The sequence below is a fragment of the Pinus tabuliformis genome, chromosome 8 (genome assembly GCF_031772625.1).
Source record: "Pinus tabuliformis cultivar Carrire ecotype Pingquan chromosome 8, CPIR1, whole genome shotgun sequence".
NCBI lineage: Eukaryota > Viridiplantae > Streptophyta > Pinopsida > Pinales > Pinaceae > Pinus > Pinus tabuliformis.
The window spans coordinates 939,339,570-939,359,201 of NC_142294.1; the positions used below are offsets into that span (position 1 = coordinate 939,339,570).

Consider the following 19,632-nt stretch of genomic DNA (forward strand, 5'->3'; position numbering starts at 1 on the left):
TGGTCGATATGGATAATGGTCTCCTTCCCCATAAGGTACGTATTTTCCATCGACGTATCATGGACTAAAAGTAACAAGTTCTTCACACAGAGGTAGGATGGCAGGTAACCAAGTAGTGATAGCTGCACAAGGCCTCTTGTACTTTACTCAGATTGTTTCAAGAGTCATGCATGGTTTCATGTGAAACTAACCTACAAACGAAAACAAGCAAACAAACAACAAAGAAAAGCAGAAGTAGAAGTAAATGCAAAAGCAAAGTGAGTAAGCAAACAAGCAAGCAGACAAACAAACATGCAAAGCAAGAAAGCAAACAAGCATGCAAGCAAGCAAACTGAAAGCAAACACTACTCCTACTCCTAAGCTAACGGTGCATGGGCCTAATCACGTGAAGTGATACTTCCAATGTAGCCATTGATGCACTGGTTGACCCATGTTGGTGAAGGCATGGTCCGTGAGCAACACAGTTGTGTGGACCAACAACTGTGAAAGATACAACAATGAAGACAAACACACTCTGAGCTTACAAGTGTCCACAGAACAAAAATGAGTGAAAGTGCATGACATGCAGTCTGTGGACATACCATGATGCTGTGTGACACTATGTGCAGATGTTAAGCATACGCACACTCTTGACTATGATATGCAAGCATATGTGAGGAAGGTAGACCACCTATGTTGCGCAAGTGTGCTTGCTGAGTAAGATTCCTCCAATGCATGAGCAATGGGATCGTGTAGTTTGAGTGGAGGAAGTGAAATCTGAGTGTTAGATTGATCTTCAATGCATACAGATGAGTGATGAGGAGCCTTGCATGTTTGAACAATTTCCTAATCAGAAGTGAAACCAACCTCAAGACAACGAGGGCCTGACATAACCATCAGCTTGGGCTGAAGTGCCTCAACAATCTGGGTGGTTTCGTCTTCATTGATAGATGGATCATCGTAGACCAGTATCTTAGACAAATTAACAAAGAGTGAATCAACATCATGATTGGATGATGGGGTGAAGAGATCACGACAAATAAGATCAGAAAATTTAGGATATTTGTCAACATCCTCATGATTTGATGAATCGCACAGAGGGGTAGATGAGAAGCAAGAATGTTCATCCTTTGCATTTCCAAAAAATATAGATGAAAAATCAAGTGGATGTTCAAAGAATGATCGGTCCTCTCCATTGTCAGATGATGGACTGACATCTAGTGTGTCCTACGAATGATCAACAATGGGTGCTTCCATGGACGGAGATACACATGAAAAATCAGGGATGGCAGGATCACCAAGGAGGTCAGGAAAAAATAGAGGAGGTACGGATAGATAGGGATGGTCCTCTACTGCCAGTGGATGTTCAAGCTCCTAGTCATTCTCTTCATGAATGTCAGCGCATGTTGGTTGTGCAACACCAACTCTGTCGATAGATTGATCCTTGTTCAAAATAGGTGTAGAGTCTGGAATGGAAGAACACAAGACAGTGTCATCCGGAGGATTATCCCAGTTCGAAGATGGAGGTTGAGGTACAAAATACATGTGACGAGGTATGGGACTCACAACCAAGTCTGCACAAAAATCGGAAGGAGCGATGTCGGGAGGATGTGATGGTTGAACAGATGTGTGTGCATGCTCTCCCACATCACTCTGTGATGGTGGAGTTGTTTGATGAGGGGACGATGGACAATCACTTGTGACAGTGACCGTGTCCATCTATGATTATGCAGATCCATCATCAAAGTATTTTGAGTGGGGTTTAAGCTTGAACTTCTTCTTGGGATTGAAAAATTGGATAAGGTAGTATTTGAATCCGTCCATGAGATACAAAAATTTCATCTGAATTTTTGGGGCTTCAAACATGAATAGATGGAAGCGCTCCGAAAACTCCATAGGAGATTTGTGCGGGTCCTTCCGTTGTTTTAACAACTTTTTATCAAACACTTCACGATCAAAATGGTGGAAAACAGATTCAATTAGATTGATGAACTGCTTGAATGAGTGCACAGAGTTATGAGGTAGTGTGCCACACCATTGTGATGGGTGGTCGTGAAGTGTGTGTGCGAGCAGCGAACATACCTCTATTTCATTAAAATCTTCCATGCCCTACATGAGTGCATGGAAGTCATCTAAGTGCTTAGGCCAGACCAGTTCGCCTTCACCATCATACGTGAGTTGTGACAAGTGATACCATAACTCCCTCTCGACGTGCCATTGGACAGACATTTCAGAGGGTGAACTATAACAAACTCCATGATAGATGTGTGAAGATTCAAAATAGATGATGAGGGCTCAGCTTGTCATCTTTCCCTCCTTCTAGCGCCAAAATTTTGACGATGCTAGACCCACCAACATGTAAGGGGATCTCCCTGGTAAGAAGTCCCAATTAGACCTCAGATTGTTTGGTGTAGGAGTCCCAATAGTGGGTCGTACGATAATGCCTTAACAACGATTTCGCACAGAGGCAAGTAAGATAACTCTGTTGGTAGGAAGGGTGTGGCAGCTGTAGTGAGCCAAGGAAGGTGCATGAGAGGTTCTAACACACGGGGGTTGAGATGAGTGCACCCCTTGGAAACCTATGATAAGACGCAGTTAAGAAGGGAACACACGAGAAAAAATGCATCACAACATGGAAGGAAATTTAGCTAGAAATCCAAAGTGATGGTTAAACCAACAACTCATTTAAGAAAGATTCATACATACATACTCAGATAGCTATACATGCATACGTAAGTAAAAATATACATATATCATTTAGAGTAAACTAGATAGCATAGAATATAATACAACATATGCATGAAACGCTCTGGCTCTTGTTATATTAAGAAGTGTACGTTCCAGTCATACGATACATCCATGTACAACCACTAGTTTTGGCAGCGGAACATTACAACCACAACCGCCTGCTCCTCCAAAGACATATACTAGCTCTGTGCAGTGGAGAAGCCAAGGCTCGTTACAACACTGTCCAAGCTCTCTCTAAGATAGTCCTATCGGAAGCTTCGATGACCAAAAGCCTTTACAATGAGTTATGAGGTTCTATTTATAGCAAAGGGTGGTGTGACCATTGACATTCCCATTTGTGATAGTTCATCTACCCTCATGACTCTTCATATACTCTATGACTATTACATCCAAATATTGACACTTGAACTTCCACTTGACAAGACATTACATTACAATGCACATGTGCCCATGTGAGACAATATGGCTTGAGCAAGTCATGCAAGACATCACTGACACTCGGTCCGTTGTGGTGAGACCAACTCTTTGACATGATTTTGATGGTGAAGGTGGTGAGTTGATTCCAGGCTTGGTCGTCCGTGATGGTGTGCATGCACTCAATGGTGACATCTTGCTGAAGCGAACTCTTGCCTCTGTTGCATCCGAGTGCATTGGTATGGATCCTCCATCCAACTCATCTGCTAGCATGTGCATGGTCTTCTTGGGTGCGACTACACCGTAAACACACTGATGCATAGTGTCCGTGTTGATCTTCCAGTGTGTACTAGTGGTCATGCGCATCAACTGTCAACTAAATGTTCAGCTCCAGTTGGACTTGCTTCTTGTCTTTGCCTCAGTGAGTGTGCTAAGTGGGTGGGATCACATGTGTGTGCACAATGACATGCATGCTACTGAATTCCCTTGCATGCGATCAATAATGATACTCACCATGTCTTCTCTGTGCCAGCTGCTGGGATGGATCTATAACTTGTACGGGCAGAGTTTCATCTATGAGTGCATGTTGCACCCCTTGTTGTACATGTTCCTACTGCAACTCATTCTCTCGTCTATGCAGCTATTCTTCTTGAGTTGCTACTTTAGCACATGCAACTCCTTCTCTGTTATGTTCTCTACCTTCACACGATTATGATGTCCCGCCATCACCTCATAGACTGAGTCTCCAAAGTTTCTTTCATCACAAGTGGATCTACTTGAGCTTGCAACTTTGTTCCGCCTCTGTGTTGTCAACAACCTTTCTCTTGTGTTCGTTGCATCTAGTGTGCTACCTTCAGCTACTGTTCATGGTGCTTCTTGCTGTGATGCTGCTGCCACCATATCTTGATGTCCTTGTCTACGAACAACTTGAAGTCTTCGTGGGTAGGCAAGTCCATAGAAACTTGATTGACTGCATCCCCAAGTGTGCTCTGAATGGTGTCCTCAACTCTACTCTCTTTGAAACCATTGTACTTGTACAGTTGAGAGGAAAATGAACACCTATGATACCTGGATACATGGAAACACTCATGGAAAGCAATCTGTCAGTCGAAAACGAAAATGAACTTCAGAACTAACTTGTAACATACCTGTGTGACTAATCATGAAGGTTGCGCAATTTCTGCCGGGAGGTCGGGAGACTGACTGCCAAGACTGTGCAAGGCACATTCTGGGTTGTTAAGATGCTGACTGGCTGCTGGAACTGCACAATGCACAATCCAGGATGGCTTATGACTGCTAGAATTGAGCAATGCACAATCTCAGCTGGAAATGGTTGCAGGCTCAGTGATTGCATTGCGCAATTTTCTCGGCCAACAGTCACTATCCCTCAGAATTACGCAATGTAAGGCTGGAGGACAGTCACTAGGAAGAAATGCACATTTCTTGAGAGGAAGGCAGAGCCTTCCCTCTCAGGATTTCACATTGCTATCTTGGTGAGGAAGAGTTTGGGCCAAGGTTGCCCAGACCAGTCGACGGGCGACTGAAAGAGAAAGTGAATGTGAATGCATGGTGATACTGAGTGTAAACATAAGTGAATGACCGTGCATGAAAATAGTGGATGAAAGATTTAGACAACGAAACAACATGCATGTGGGTGAGGCAAGTCGCCGAATCAACGATTGTTCATGAAAAATAGATTCATGCATGCGACAACAATGAGATGTTAACGAAAACTGAAATGGTGCCAATACAAGCTAGTATGTATCAAAACGACAACAAGCACTCACTGAAATCAAGCAGAAAACATTCATACGAAGCGAAACAAAAAAAGCGCCAGAAATGCAAGACAAGACATGAAAGGTGGGCTTACCCCAAAACAACTGAGCTGAATGTGCCGATGACTCCTAGATGCGATGTGGGATGTTATAGCTGCAAGGTTGATGTGAGGAATGAGCTTTGCAGCGTCCAGTTCATGAGTTTTGATAAAATCGAAGATGTGACGCGCATGCCACAAATATAGGAAGATCGACACTTGGTGGGAGGTTTCCAAAATGATCTTTGCATGCAACGTCTAGTTGCTAAAAGTAGATCCTTAAATCAAGGGATGCCTTTGTATGCTGCCTTCGGAGAAGTAGCCCATTCATGCAAATCGGTTTTGCTCGGTCCTAGAGGGAACTGGTCAACTCAACTGCACATGCAAGAGGCTGCTCAATTGCTGGGATAAAATGTGCATTTCTGGAAGGGAGCTCGGCTCACTACCCGAGAGATTTGTGCAACTTCTGGGCAGAGCAGCTGACTTCTGCCCAGGATTGCACAATTCCTAGGCTGAGTAGCCCTACTGGGAGGAATTGTGCAATTTTCTAAATGAAGCATGACTAGTAGAATTACACAATTCTAGAGCCCAACAGGCTGCCAGTCTAAATTGCGCAATTTCTCGAGGGAAGGCTGGTTTCCCTCCAGAATTGCACAATTTCTTTAGGGATCTGCTCAGCTTGTAGCTAGACCAAGTCCAGAGAAACAACCTGTGAGGGGAATGCATCACGCTTTGATAGGCAGGCTGCCTTTCTGCAAGAAGATCACTGAATCTCGTGTATTTGATGAAGCCAGACATGATGCTATGAGAGGTTGGTAAGGAGGCACCAAAATGAAGCTAAGAGAAAATTTTGGAGGGTGGTTGTAGCCGCTACAACAACACAGTAGCATGTAAACATCAGGTAATCATTGTTTAAGTTATCATTGTTCTTTCTTGGAACCATTGGCTCATCTAATCCAAATACATAACTCGTAATGTCATACTAAGTGTTTTCTTCTCAAGCTAAGTGTTTTCTTCTCATTCTCTTGGTCTATTTCGTTGCCAAAAAAGTTTACAATTGCTATCATTGAATATTTACGCCTTTAAACATGTTTCTAGTCTATCCATTATCATTCCTCACTCATTATGAGTGTTCATAAATACCTAATTTCAAATTATATGATTCATCACTATGGTCCTTACTAATCATTCATGTTACTCAATCCACTCATTAATATCATTAAACAATATTTTTGCTTAAAAAAGACACATTTCATTTCCTCACACCAAATATTCATCTATTTTTCGACTTCTCAACTAGTCTCAATTCCATTCTATTAGCCTTAAACTTGTGCAATTTTGTTAATTTACAAAACATATTATTAGATTGGATTTAACTTCTTAGCCTTAGTGAACTTCTGACGTGACGATGGTCCTTATCAAGTGTGAATGAATGCAAACCATCTAGTGTTTGATCTTCCTATTCTTTTTCTTATTCCTTCTCAAAATCATCTTCCAAAGCACTCTCCCTTGAATCCAATAGACGAGTTGCTTCAACAACCTGTCAATTAATTTTTAACTTGATGCAAAAATAATTTAACATCTTAATAAATATGTAAAAAAACTTAACACCTTGATTCTCCCTTGTTTGGAGTAACACCATTGGCAATGTTGGGTATTGAAAATTTCACTTTTTTTTTGTCCTCATTAATGTCACCTTTGAAAATGACTTACCTTTGTCTTTCCATAGTTAGGAAAATATATAATGTGGCATAAAAAAAAAAGTGGATTGGAAGTAAGCCATAAATATTTAAATATATTTGTCCATGGGGCTAGAGCAGATGGTGATAGGATGTTATGTTAAGAAACTCTGTGGTGAAAGGGTCATTGGTTTAAAACTCCGTGGGCAAAAATTTAGCCATGCTAAGGGTTGGTGTGGCCTAGGCTGAGTGCAATCCTCGGGTGATTTTGATGACTTAGATGTCCATGGGTCACAACTACTCAAACCACATGCAGATAATGATAGGGTGTTATGCTAAGGAACTTTGTGGTGAAAAGGTCATTGGTTTATAATTCCATGAGAAAAAAATCTAGCCATGCTAAGGGTTGGTGTGGCCTAGGTTGAGTGCAATCCTCGACTGATTTTGACGACTTAGATGTCTATGGGTCACATCTATTCTAACCATAGATTAAGCGTATTAGTCATCTCAAAACTTAAATTACCTAGCAAATAAAAAAACTTCAAATAAACTCAATACCATCTGTACCAATCACACAACATAAATTATACGCCAAACAACTATTCTAAAATTACGTCTTTTAAAATTACCAACTACTATCTTCCTGAGTGAATCTAATTCTCAACTATAATGATATATGACGAAATCCATATTTATTAATTTCACACCCACCATAATGAGTAATAAAATTTACATCCAAAATGATAGTTTCTTCTTTACACTTTGTTATTCATATTATTAGTCCCTCCCGCAGCACATCTGGGACTATAGTAATTAAAATGGTGGTGTTGATATTATTTTAACCTGGTTAGTCCCTGCCCTTCCCGCAGCACAGTTGGGACTATATTAATCAAAATGGTGGTGTTAATATTATTTTAACCTGGTTATTCCCTTCCTTGCCATGGCTTAGATCATAGTTTTTCTGTTTCAATTGTAATTTTTTCGTTTATCGTCTTATTTGGCCTCTTCTCGAGGCAAAGCATATATTATGTGTATTTTTTAGTTCATATATTTTACCACTGTAAACAACTGTAAAATAATGCCAACATTAGTTCCCTGGCATGAAATATTTGGTTTTCATTTTATATATATCCCCCGTTACATATGTGTCACGTAAGTTATGCTACATGCCACCATTTCACTAGAACACACAAAGACCATAGACCATACCACATGGCTTTGTGCATGTACTCCACTACTTTCTTGGTCTCTATATTACTCAATATTACTTTGGACTATCGCTTTCTTAACCCCATATACTCTAGATCTTCTACAATGCTTCAGTACAGAGGATTGTAAACTTGTTCGCACCCCTCTTTATGGGATGAAATTTAAGGTAGATTGTCCTTATCAATTATTTGATGCTACTATCTATGAATCTGTAGTAGGCGGTCTACTTTACCTTACTTATAATCGTTCAAACGTCATCGTTACTATCAACGTGTGCTCCAACTTATAATCGTCCAAACATCATCGTTGTTATCAACGTGTGCTCAAGATATATGCCATTTCCTCACGAGAGCTAGTGGCAAGCTACCGAATGCATTTTTTACGATCTCAAAGGCACTACTCACATAGGCATCGACAAATAAATATGAATTGCACTTGCTTTTCCTTGCATCCTTGCATTTATCATCATTGCTTTTAAAATCAAATTCAGTAGTTAAAAATAAATATAGTCGGGGGAAAATAAAATTGTGCAATGTGCAAAGTTATAAATCAAGAAATTAAAAGAAAGTTCCTTGAAACAACTCACTCTCTTTAGTATTTCTTTCTCTATGGTAAAGCACACTGAACCAAATAGCCTTAGACAACCTTACTTTTAACAGATACATAAAGATGACAAAACACAATTTGCAAACAGATAATGACAAAACAAAATTTGCAAAAACATAAATAGGGTGAAAATGGTAGCAATATACCTCTTAAAACTCGAAGGGTTCATTATCCTTGTTGTTGGAAGATGAATGTTCACTCAAGTTGTTGAATAAGATCTATCACTTAATCCCTAAATTTTTAGTTACTGCACATTATTATTTAGATACATTTTTAACTAATTTACATATTATTGCATTCACTAACGTGTTTATTTGATATATGTGACATGTAGCGAGGCAATTGCAACCATTCTTCCAGTATAAAATGTTGTAGAGTTCAACCCATCGCCAATCATTTCCAAATTTTCATCTCATGGTCCCAATAAAATAACTGAAAACATTCTTAAGGTTTTCAAGGTAAATCAGTGGATTCCAAAATTCTTGGTAAATCAATGGATTCCTAAATTTCTTGCAAAAATCAGTGGATTCCGAAATTTCTTACAAAAATCTCCCCTTTTTGAGAGTTTATCAGGTTTCTAGGTTTCCATGTTGCCCTCGCCCGTTAACTATATCAACTCCAATTGCATTGTAGCCAGACATTAGTGCTCCAAGAGTCAACATATTGGCCGGGTGCTTATAGTTTCAGCGACACTGAATGACACCATGTCTATTTTTCTAGCATTGACGAATGTCAAATGTCGGTCCCGTTGATTCAACATACACAACGACAATGATGGCACCAGGTTTGTTGTTCGAACACTAATGAAAATCAGTCCCATTGATTCAACATACACAACGACAATGATGCCCCCTCCATGGGTGGATGTAAAAGTATCTCCTAAGAAATTGGTGTTCTTAGCATCTCAAAAAAGTATCAGCTTCAATGTGCAACTGAAGGTCACGGATACTCCCAGTCCATCCTCTGTGAAATACTGTGTGTTCCTGCTGAGTTTCTCTGAAGGCACTCGTTCTCTCGTTACACCTCTCGTGGTGAGGCAGGAGGCACAGTCACGACTGCTCCCAATCCATCCTCTGTGAAAAACTATGTGTTTGGCAGCTGAGTTTCTTCAAGGCAATCATTCTCTCATTGCACCTCTTGTGGTGAGGTAGGAGGCATGGTCACGACTACTCCCAGTCCATCCTCTATGAAAAACTATGTGCTTGGGAGCTGAGTTTCTTCAAAGCACTCATTCTCTCGTTACACCTCTCATGGTGAGGCAGGAGGCATGTGTAGCCCATGCAAATTTTATATATTACAACTGACCATCATTTTATTTCTATGTAACCCTTGTGGACATAACATAGTAATCATCCTACAAAAAAACGTTATGTGGGACATACCATGAGGGCCATGTGTCTCATCATTCCATTTATCAAAAATCTGCCCTCTTTAACCTCAACCTCGTTCATTCTGCCATGGAGTCCATGTCTCTGCAACTTATGCATATATTGTTGACATGTTCAAAAACATGCAACATTTTCTCAATTGGGGTTCTATTGTAGTGGTTTTAAAATTTCAGCTTATTTTGTAATCATTCTGGAAGGTAATATTTTCTTTTGCTTTGCTAATCTGCATTGGAACCCAAGCCAGGTAATTTACTCCGTAAATAATGTAGAAAATATTTTTAGTTTCTTGTTTATTAGTTTCTGGACGGTTTGCATTATAATGAGTAACTTGATTTGCTTATCTTTTTTATAAAAATGTTTCTTGATAACATAAATTTGTGAATTTTTAAACTTAGTTACTGTTTTCTTATCGCACTTCAAATTTAATTTCACTTTGCTTTAAGATGAACAAAGTTTTTTTTTTTAATTTATTTTTCATTGTGGTCACTGATTTCTAAAGTTTTTTACTGCAAGATGTCTTTGACATGGAAGCTGCATAAATAAGTCTTTTACGACAAGATGTCTTTGACTTGGAAGCTGCATAAATTGGTTATGAATTGATTATGTGACATTTTTTTCCCAATTTTTAGATTCCATATGTCGAGCTGAATTTCACAGTTTAAGAGTCTCTGAAGGACTAGTTAGTCGAATTCAGACCCTTTGGTCTTGTTGAGGGGGAAGATTTGCATGTGGTCACTAAATTGGTGTGTGGAGTTGCAATAGGAACTCTTGGACAAACTGTAGCTTATCCTCTTGGACAAACTATAGCTTATCCTCTTGATGCAATTACCAAGAAGAATGCAAATGGTTGGGTGGAAAGATGCTTGAGTCTATTGTAACTGGAGATGGGAGAAGCAAAACTCCACTTCAATCCTTTGGTATGGTTGATGCTTTCAAACAAACTGTAAGGAATGAAGGTTTTAGTGCATTGTTTAGGGGTTTGGTTCCAAATTCAGTGAAGGTGTGTATAGAGATGAATTTTCTCTACTCTCTTCAATTTATGGCATGTTTCTCTGAAATTATTCTTAAAGTGTATTTTTGATGGACAATATTGATTTAAGAGGGATAAGATTTGCGTAATTATTTGTTCCATTACCCAAGCAGGCTTTAAACTTGAAGTAATGGCTCTCTCTAAATAGACTTTTTCCAATCCTACTGATACTCTCTTGGTCAATCAGAGTTTCAATGTAGGACAAAGCCTCCATGTTTATCCTTATTGATTCACTATGGACAACAGTCAAAATTTCAAATTGAAATGGAGGAATAAAATCACATACTGGAATTAAGGTGTCCCTAATGGCTCCACAACACATTTGAGCAATCAAGGTTTTTTTACACTCTCAATTCTCCAATTCTTCTGGTGTTCAGCTCTCGAGTGCATACAACAACGATTACATCGACTCATCGATCACATTGCAAAGGATCGGGCTTGAATCATATGGGAATTTGAGGTCCTAAGGATGGGTTAAAAGCTCTAGAACATGGCAATTGGGTTGGAGTGCAGTAGAAGACCAATGCCAAGTGTTTGGATGGTGTGGGAACTTTGGAATATGTGTTTACAATGCCACAACCCCCTATTGCATTTGTCCATCTTCATATTTCATTCCCATAGATCCAAAGGATCCCACACAAGGGTGCACGGGAGAGAAGGACATTACAGGGTGCAATAACTAGAGTATGGTTTTATTGAAAAATACCGAATTGTTTTCTTATCCTACAGAATCAGAGTCACAGTCGGAGATATACAATTTGGGCATTCCAGATTGTTCGCTGAATTGCCTGAAGAATCATCTCTGTGTTGCATCTACAATCATGGCGGATGGCTCAGGCACTTGCCGTTTGAAGACTGAGAATTTCACAAGTGCCTACCAATCAGCAGCCATTCCAAGTACTTCTTATGTAAAGGTATGTGGTCCAGGTCATACTCTAGCACCGCCACCCCCTGCAATTAGGTTTGTGAGATCAACCAAAGTATCTCCTATTCTAATTGCAGCAGCAGTTGTAGGACCTATCATTGCCTTGATTACTATACAGATATGCCTTTGGTTTATTTTCTGTAGAAATAATTCTAGGTTTAGAATTGGACAACTACCATCCCAATACACACTCCTAGACTATGCCTCGGGGGCTCCAGTTCAGTTTTCATACAAGGAACTTCAGCACTCAACAAGGAATTTTGTGGAAAAGTTGGGTTCAGGTGGGTTTGGAACGGTGTACAAGGGAGAACTGTCGAACAAGACAATAGTTGTTGTCAAGCAGTTGGAAGGGATTGAACAAGGGGAGAGGCAATTTCGCATGGAAGTGGCAACCATCAGCAGTACTCATCACTTGAATCTGTTAGGCTAATTGGATTTTGCTCAGAAGGCCGCCATAGGTTGCTGGTTTATGAATTCATGAAAAATTCTTCCCTGGACACATTCCTTTTTTCTTCTTCAGAGCAATCCAGGATGCTAGATTGGGATCAGCGCTTCGGTATAGCCCTTGGAACTGCAAGGGGCATCACCTACTTGCACGAAGAGTGCAGAGATTGCATTGTTCATTGTGATATTAAACCTGAGAACATCCTCCTAGATGATAATTTCAGTGCAAAGGTTTCTGACTTTGGACTCTCCAAGCTCATCGATCACAAAGGTCATCGCAAGCGTTCATTGACTAGTGTTTGGTGGAACAAGAGGATACTTGGCTCCAGAATGGCTTGCCAATTTACCCATCACTACCAAGTCTGATGTTTTTAGTTATGGAATGGTTTTGCTGGAGATCATAAGCGGTAAAAGGAATTTTGATACCTCGACGTCGAGGAAGAAATTCTCAGTGTGGGCATTTGAGGAATTTGAAAGAGGAAACATTTTAAACATTACAGACGAGAAGCTTGGTAGAGATATTAATATTGATCAGGTAACGAGGGTACTTCAAGTTAGATTTTGAAGTATTCAGGAGAAACCCTCATGACAACCGACTAAGGGGAAAGTTGTCCAGATACTGGAGAGGATTTTGCTTATTAACAAACCACCTTCTTCTAAATATTTGGAAACATTTCAAAGCAGTACCAGCGATAGTGTTAGTGAATTGGGAATCTCACCCAATCCAGTTTCTTGTATCTTGTCTATGAATGACACTCTGTCTTCAAATATCTCAAAAATACAGAAGACTGACTCTCAAGTAGCAGGTAGCTCTGTCGTCATGGCCACTTAAGTTCTGAAACTTGTGACAAGACAAGTTTTCTTATCATTCTTGTTCAACCTGCTCAATGGAAGTATCGCTATAACTTAGCTTCTAGACTAATATTCAACCAAAAAAGAAGGTATTGATTTGTTAATTTCATTGCGCCATTGTAGATTTCAAAGGCAGCAATGTCATTGACCCTTGTATTAAGTCAGTACTTTCGTAGCATCTTAGATGGATTGTGTATACAGAAAGGAAAACCCTATACATCGCAATGCCACAAGCAACTTTGATCTGTCCACTGCATTTCCTTTTGGAATAGACCATTCTATGTTTGAACATGTATCTATGCGAGTCCAAGTGGAAACAATTAGAAGAGCCCAACGGAGTAAGGTAAGTGTCTTAGTGCTTAGCCCAGTCTCTTAGCGGAACCCATTGGAATGAAGACTAACATTGAATTAGTCTTTGTTGTTCATGGCCACTTAAGTTCTGAAACTTGTGACAAGACAAGTTTTCTTATCATTCCTGTTCAGCCTGCTCAATGGAAGTATCGCCATAACTTAGCTTCTAGACTAATATTCAGCCAAAAAAGAAGGTATTAATTTGTCAGTTTCATTGTGCCATTGCAGATTTCAAAGGAAACAATGTCATTGATCCTTGTATTAAGTCGGTACTTTCGTAGCATCTTAGATGGATTGTGTATACAGAAAGGAAAACCCTATACATCGCAATGCCACATGCAACTTTGATCTGTCCACTGCATTTCCTTTTGGAATAGACCATTCAAGGTCAAGGCAGTGAATTTTCATTCTCAAAAGTAGAATTTAACGAGGAGAAGGAAATCTAGGGATAACGAAGGTCTTTGTTTGGAATTAATGACAACCATGTCTTATCTCTGCTGGATAACTGATTCTATCAAGGTATTCCCATTACTACAAATTCTAGGAAAATTCTTAGCTAGTGATTTTGACATTTTGTTCACTCCTTGAGCAATCTCTGGTTGTAGGCTTCGTCTCTCTTTCTTTCTTGAAAATGAATCTTATATCTGTTTATGAAACAATGAACATTAGATCAAGAATTATGCATCTTTCTTTATAAGGGAGTTCTTTGGTTATTGTGTTGAATTCTCCAGCGCAGGTTTCCTCAGAAATATCCTGTTAGAATAACTTTGAAAAATAAAACATCTCAAGAAATGTTCTTTTCATGCCAAAATATTATTATAAATTTGAGCTAGTTCACTTTCTGATACACATTAATGTAGTTATGTTCTCATATCAAACATAGCCCTTTTGCAAATTTCCATACTTAGTCCTCATCAGTTACAACTTTAAAGCAAAATCTAGCTTGATAACAGTAGCATCTACTAGACAAGATCTTGTCGAAAGCAACATAAATGAATTGAAAATGAATCGTTAACTAAATATTCTATGGAAAACATTCTGTCCTCATGTTAGAATGCTTGAAATCTCCTTTTTCATGTTTGGAAATGTTGCAACTTGAGACAAAACCATACCTCAATTACTCTACAACACAACTTTATTAGTCATGGGAGATAAACTTGAGTGTGTAAGATCAACTTGATCCGACGCTCCAGTAAGGAGGAAATGTCATTCTTCTAGTTGGGGGGTTCATTTTCCTTTCTCTCTCTTGTCGTCATCACATTTACCATTTGTTTCAACTCTACATGTCTTTGGATGTTATTTAATGTTAATTTCCCTAGCAATGTAAAAACTACAAGCCATCTTTTAACAACTCTTCATTTTTCAAATTTACTTTAAGTGTCACAATTTGGCATGCCAAAAAGAGACTTTCATAGAAGAAACTCGACTGTGCAATATATTCTTCCCTGACCCTATTACAACCAAATGTCAAGAAAACATTGGGGGATATTTTGACCTACAGCTACCAAAGTTACTTTCTTTTGTAGTTTTCAACTATTGGAATCCTAGACCTTGTCTCAGAATGATAGCTTTAAAAGATTCAATATGTATTATGATTTACTCCTATACTTACATTACAATGCATGCAATAGATTATGTCAGCAATCATTCCTGTTGCATATTTTCTAGGGCATGTAGCAAATTAAAAAAGTCTTCAACGTTTGGCATGACTCCTCAAGGGTGTGGACTTTCTTAGCGTGATTAATTTAATGGAACTCAGTTTTGGCCAAGTCTTTAGTGAGATTGTTCTTCGTAAAGTCAGATTTGGCTCCGTTGTTACCTTGCCATGCCCACCATTTATTTGTGCTTGTCGTTTCGAATATGCAATATGGTTATGTATCAAAACCATAATTTTTCGTCTAGACTTAATTGTGTGTGTTTTAAAGCACTTTGACATTCTTTTGGGCTTAAAGACAAATTTCAAGGGATTTCGTTGACTTCTTTTGACATGACTCTAGCTAATTTCTGAGCCATGTGCTTGACCTGGCAATATTATTTGTTTGTCGTTACAAGCTATTAACTATATATGCTTTCCTTATATGAATATATGCCATACACTCAAAGTAGGGACTTGCTGCCAAGCAACTCTCCTTATTAATTTTAGCACCAAGCATTCTAAAAACATACATTACTTCAAAAATATCATATACATATATACCTACTAAAACATTTACTTTTTTTTTTTGCGCACGCGAGCTGCAATGGTGAGCTTATACACAGTGCATCTATGTGTTGCTCCACTGACATGGCCCCAGGAGGGAGCCCTTAGGCTGATTCTCCTCTTCCTCTTGAGCTGACGACATTTAGGAAGCTTGTAGCTACATGAAACAAATGACCAGCCAACGAACATCAGCAGAAGTTCGTCAAAAGGTTGGAAACCATCCCCACGGTTGTCCTGCTGACTGAAGAACCCTATATATTAGCTCTGAACCTAGCAGAACAAGGGCTCATAGGGCATTTCACTGGGCTTTGGCCCTCGTCCAAAGCTGTTGATGCCTGGGTGCAAAGGAACTAGAGATCCTTGGTAAAAGAAGGAATCAAAAGTCACTTAGTTGGTAAGGGCTTCTTCGTGTTCGTCTTTGACTCGATAGAGGATAGGAATCTCATATTCAGAAATGGCTTGTATTTCATGGGCCCTCAGGGTCTATACCTGAACCAATGGACCCCAAATTTCGATCCGACATGTTCCCTCGGCTATCTCCATTTGGGTACGCCTGACTCACTTACCTTTGCACTGTTGGAACTTGAAATCTTTAGAAACCATAGGCAATAAGCTTGAAAAATACATAGACCGTGCAAAAAGGAGGGATCAGTACTCCTGCGCGAGAATATATGTAGAAGTCGACTTGGAGGAAGGCCTCCCTGAAGCTATAAAGCTCATGGTGGCTGATTGGTCTCACATTCAAGTGTTAGACTACGAGCAACTCCCGTTTAAATGCAGGCATTGCCATGGCTACGGGCACTTTTCCAGGCATTGCAAAAAGAAAACAGAGGGTGAGGTCGAGAAATCGAAGGGAGAATAATGGATTCAGGTTCATAAATCAACACCAGCTAAATAGAACAACATAATCAAAAGGAAAGGAGTGCCCACGGGGAGCGGAGCATCTCCCATGGTACAAGGGGAGGGGAGCATAGGCCCTCCAAGAGTAGAGACATCTAGAAATCCATTTGAAATACACAGTACACCAGAAGAACCCCTAGCTCCAGCAGTCGAAGAGGCCGAACAACAACCCATTACTATGGTAGAAGATAAAATACTAGAGGAAACATGTCCTCTACAAGATGGACCTCCAAAAGGTGCCTCTAGCCCCCCATCCTATGCAGAGATGACAAGGAAGAAGTCTCCAGAGACCTTTGGATCCTCGAAAGATGAGACAATTGAGAGGCCCTTGAAAAGAGTTGGGAGGCAATCTCACAGGGAGGTAAGGGAAGAAGAGGCTGAGAGAAAAAATGCAAGGTAGCTAGCCCACGATTGAGATGTCCATCGACAGAAATACTATAACTAGGCCTCCCAAGGTAGGGTTTTCTCCCCCCTCTGCTAGTAAATAATGCGATTAGTCTCTTGGAATTGCAGAGGCATGGGGAATCCATTAAAAGCTGAAGCAGTGAAGAACCTTTTGAAATCAGAATCCCCCGAGATCCTCATGCTCCTAGAGACTAAAATAGAATGGGGTTCCCTTCTCTATCTCAACAAAGTAAAATGGAAAACAAAAGCTGGAAAAGCAGTAAGTGCAAGGGGTACATGTGTTGGGCTCGCCACTATCTGGGAGGAAGAAAAATTCCAATTCGAGAGCTCCTTCTAAATGCAGCATTGGATCTATACTGAAGTCTGACACCTTGAAAGTAAGATCACCTTCGCCCTCTTTAATCTTTATGTCCCAGTCCTCTATGCAGAAAAGAAATATTGCTGGTAAACCCTGTCCGATTTTCTAGATGCTTACTCCCCCAAGAATATAATTCTAGCAGGAGATTACAATCTAATCCTTGAGCCAAAGGAAAAAAGAGGAGGAAACAACAGTAGAGACCATTTCCTTCCCTTCGTGGAAGACCTGATTCAACAATGGGACCTACTGGATTTTAAGCCAAAAAAAGGGCTCTACACTTGGTCAAACAACAAAGCTGGGGTGGAGCATATATCAGCCCGGTTGGACAGATTTTTACTTCAAAGAACCTTCCTCTCTGAAAAGAAGATTATCTCCACTAAAATTCTACCAAAGTTGACATCAGATCACAAACCCATTCTTTTGTTGTTTGAAGAAGAGGAAAAACTGGGGCCCATCCCCTTTCGGTTCAGCCCCCTCTGGTCAGACAAGGATGGGTTTATAGGCACAGTCTTGAAGGCTTGGCCCATCCATGTTCTTGGATCACCCAACTATGTGTGGGAACAAAAACTAAAGGTCACCAAAACAACCTTGAAAGAATGGATAAAAAATCCTTCAGACTCCCCCACTAGGCTTAGAAAGCAGACCACCAATCAGCTACTCGATGTACAATTGGACATGGAGCAACAAGACATTACCTATTCAGAAATTCATAATGAACAAGAAGCCCAACTTAACACTCTTCGATCTTTCATAGTGGAGGAAGAATACTTGAGGCTCAAATCTCGTAATCTCTGGCTCGTGTCTGGAGACAAAAATTCTACCTTCTTCCATAAGCAAATTCAAGCTCGTCTTTCTAGAAATCACATTGCTGAAATTACCTCCCATGATGGGACTATCCTCAAAGGCACAACTCTGTTAAAATATGCTGCAACCTCTCACTTCTAGTAGTTGTACAAAGAAGAAGGTTTGGACGGTGATGAGGAATCATCAGACTTCCTCTCTCACGTTCCAAGAATGGTAAACGAGGAGGATAACTCAAGACTCCTGAAGCCCTTCACCGAAGATGAAATCAACAATGTCATCTGGATGATGGAACCAGACAAATCTCCAGGACTCGATGGGTTCTCCATTCATTTCTATAGAATTTGATGGGACATCATCAAGGCTGATTTGTTTCGAATGATCAAAGGCTTCCTCCAAAAATCCAAAGTGGGACGAAGCACAAACTCCACTTTCCTAGCGCTAATCCCAAAAGAAGCGAACTTAGTGGCTTTTGATTGATTTAGGCTAATTTTTCTTTGCAATACATCCTACAAAATTTTCTCCCAACTTGTTGCGAATAGAATTAAGCCTCTGCTGGAAAAAATCATCTCTCCCAACCAAGGTGGGTTTTTTAAAGGCAGGCATATCCTGGATAATGTGATCCTGGTGCAAGAAATCATTCATTCCAGCCACCAACGCAAAGAGAAAGGGATGCTCATTAAGCTAGACATGGCGAATGCCTTTGATTGAGTAAGGCACTCTTTCCTCCTCCAAGTTCTTTCTGCTTTTGGCTTCAGCTCTGATTTTATAAAATTAATTAAAGCATGTATTGGAGAGCCATGGATAGCCCCTTTAGTAAATGGCAGGCTGACCAACTACTTCAAAGCTTCGAGGGGCATAAGGCAAGGCTGCTCACTGTCCCCCTTCCTGTACATTCTGATGGCAGATTCCCTAAGCCGAAAGCTGACAATGGAAAATTTAAATGGGACACTTCTAGGCATCAGGGTGATGAGAGAAACATACCCAATTAACCATGCCTTATTCGCCGATGACTCTCTTCTCATGGGAGGTGCCTCCATTAAAATTGAAAGGGCTTTTAACGATGTTATTCAAAGCTTCTGCAGAGTTTCCAGAGTTTTGGTCAATATGAGGAAAAGTGTTGTGTATATCTGGGTGATAGATCAGCGTACCATCCTTAAGATTTCTTAATCCCTGGGCTTCATGGGCTTCGCCTCTTGGTATAAATTCAATTAACTCTGGGAACCAGCAAGGCCCCTCATTGGCTGGAAATTATCAGAAAAATTAAGGAAAAAATGACTACTTGGGGCGGCCAGTGTCTTACTAGAGCCGGGAAGATTATCCTTGTAAAATTTGTTCTCTCCTCCCTTCCAATCTATCAGGGTTCATTTCTTTTGGCTCCAAAAATGATCACCGAGCAGCTTTCTAAGATGATTCGAAATTTCCTGTGGCAAGGAGGAAAGGGGAATCAAAAAAAAATTCACCTGGTTAGCTGGGACATTGTGAAAAGGCCATTATCAGAAGGTGGTCTTCAGGTCAAAGACCCCGGGT

At 40.1% G+C, this 19,632-nt stretch overlaps 1 pseudogene; it reads left to right on the forward strand.

Annotated features, from left to right (window-relative positions):
- Positions 1-13,067, forward strand: part of LOC149238590 (G-type lectin S-receptor-like serine/threonine-protein kinase At1g34300 pseudogene) — a 68,732-nt pseudogene extending 55,665 nt beyond the window's left edge.
- The last annotated feature ends 6,565 nt before the right edge of the window (positions 13,068-19,632 follow it).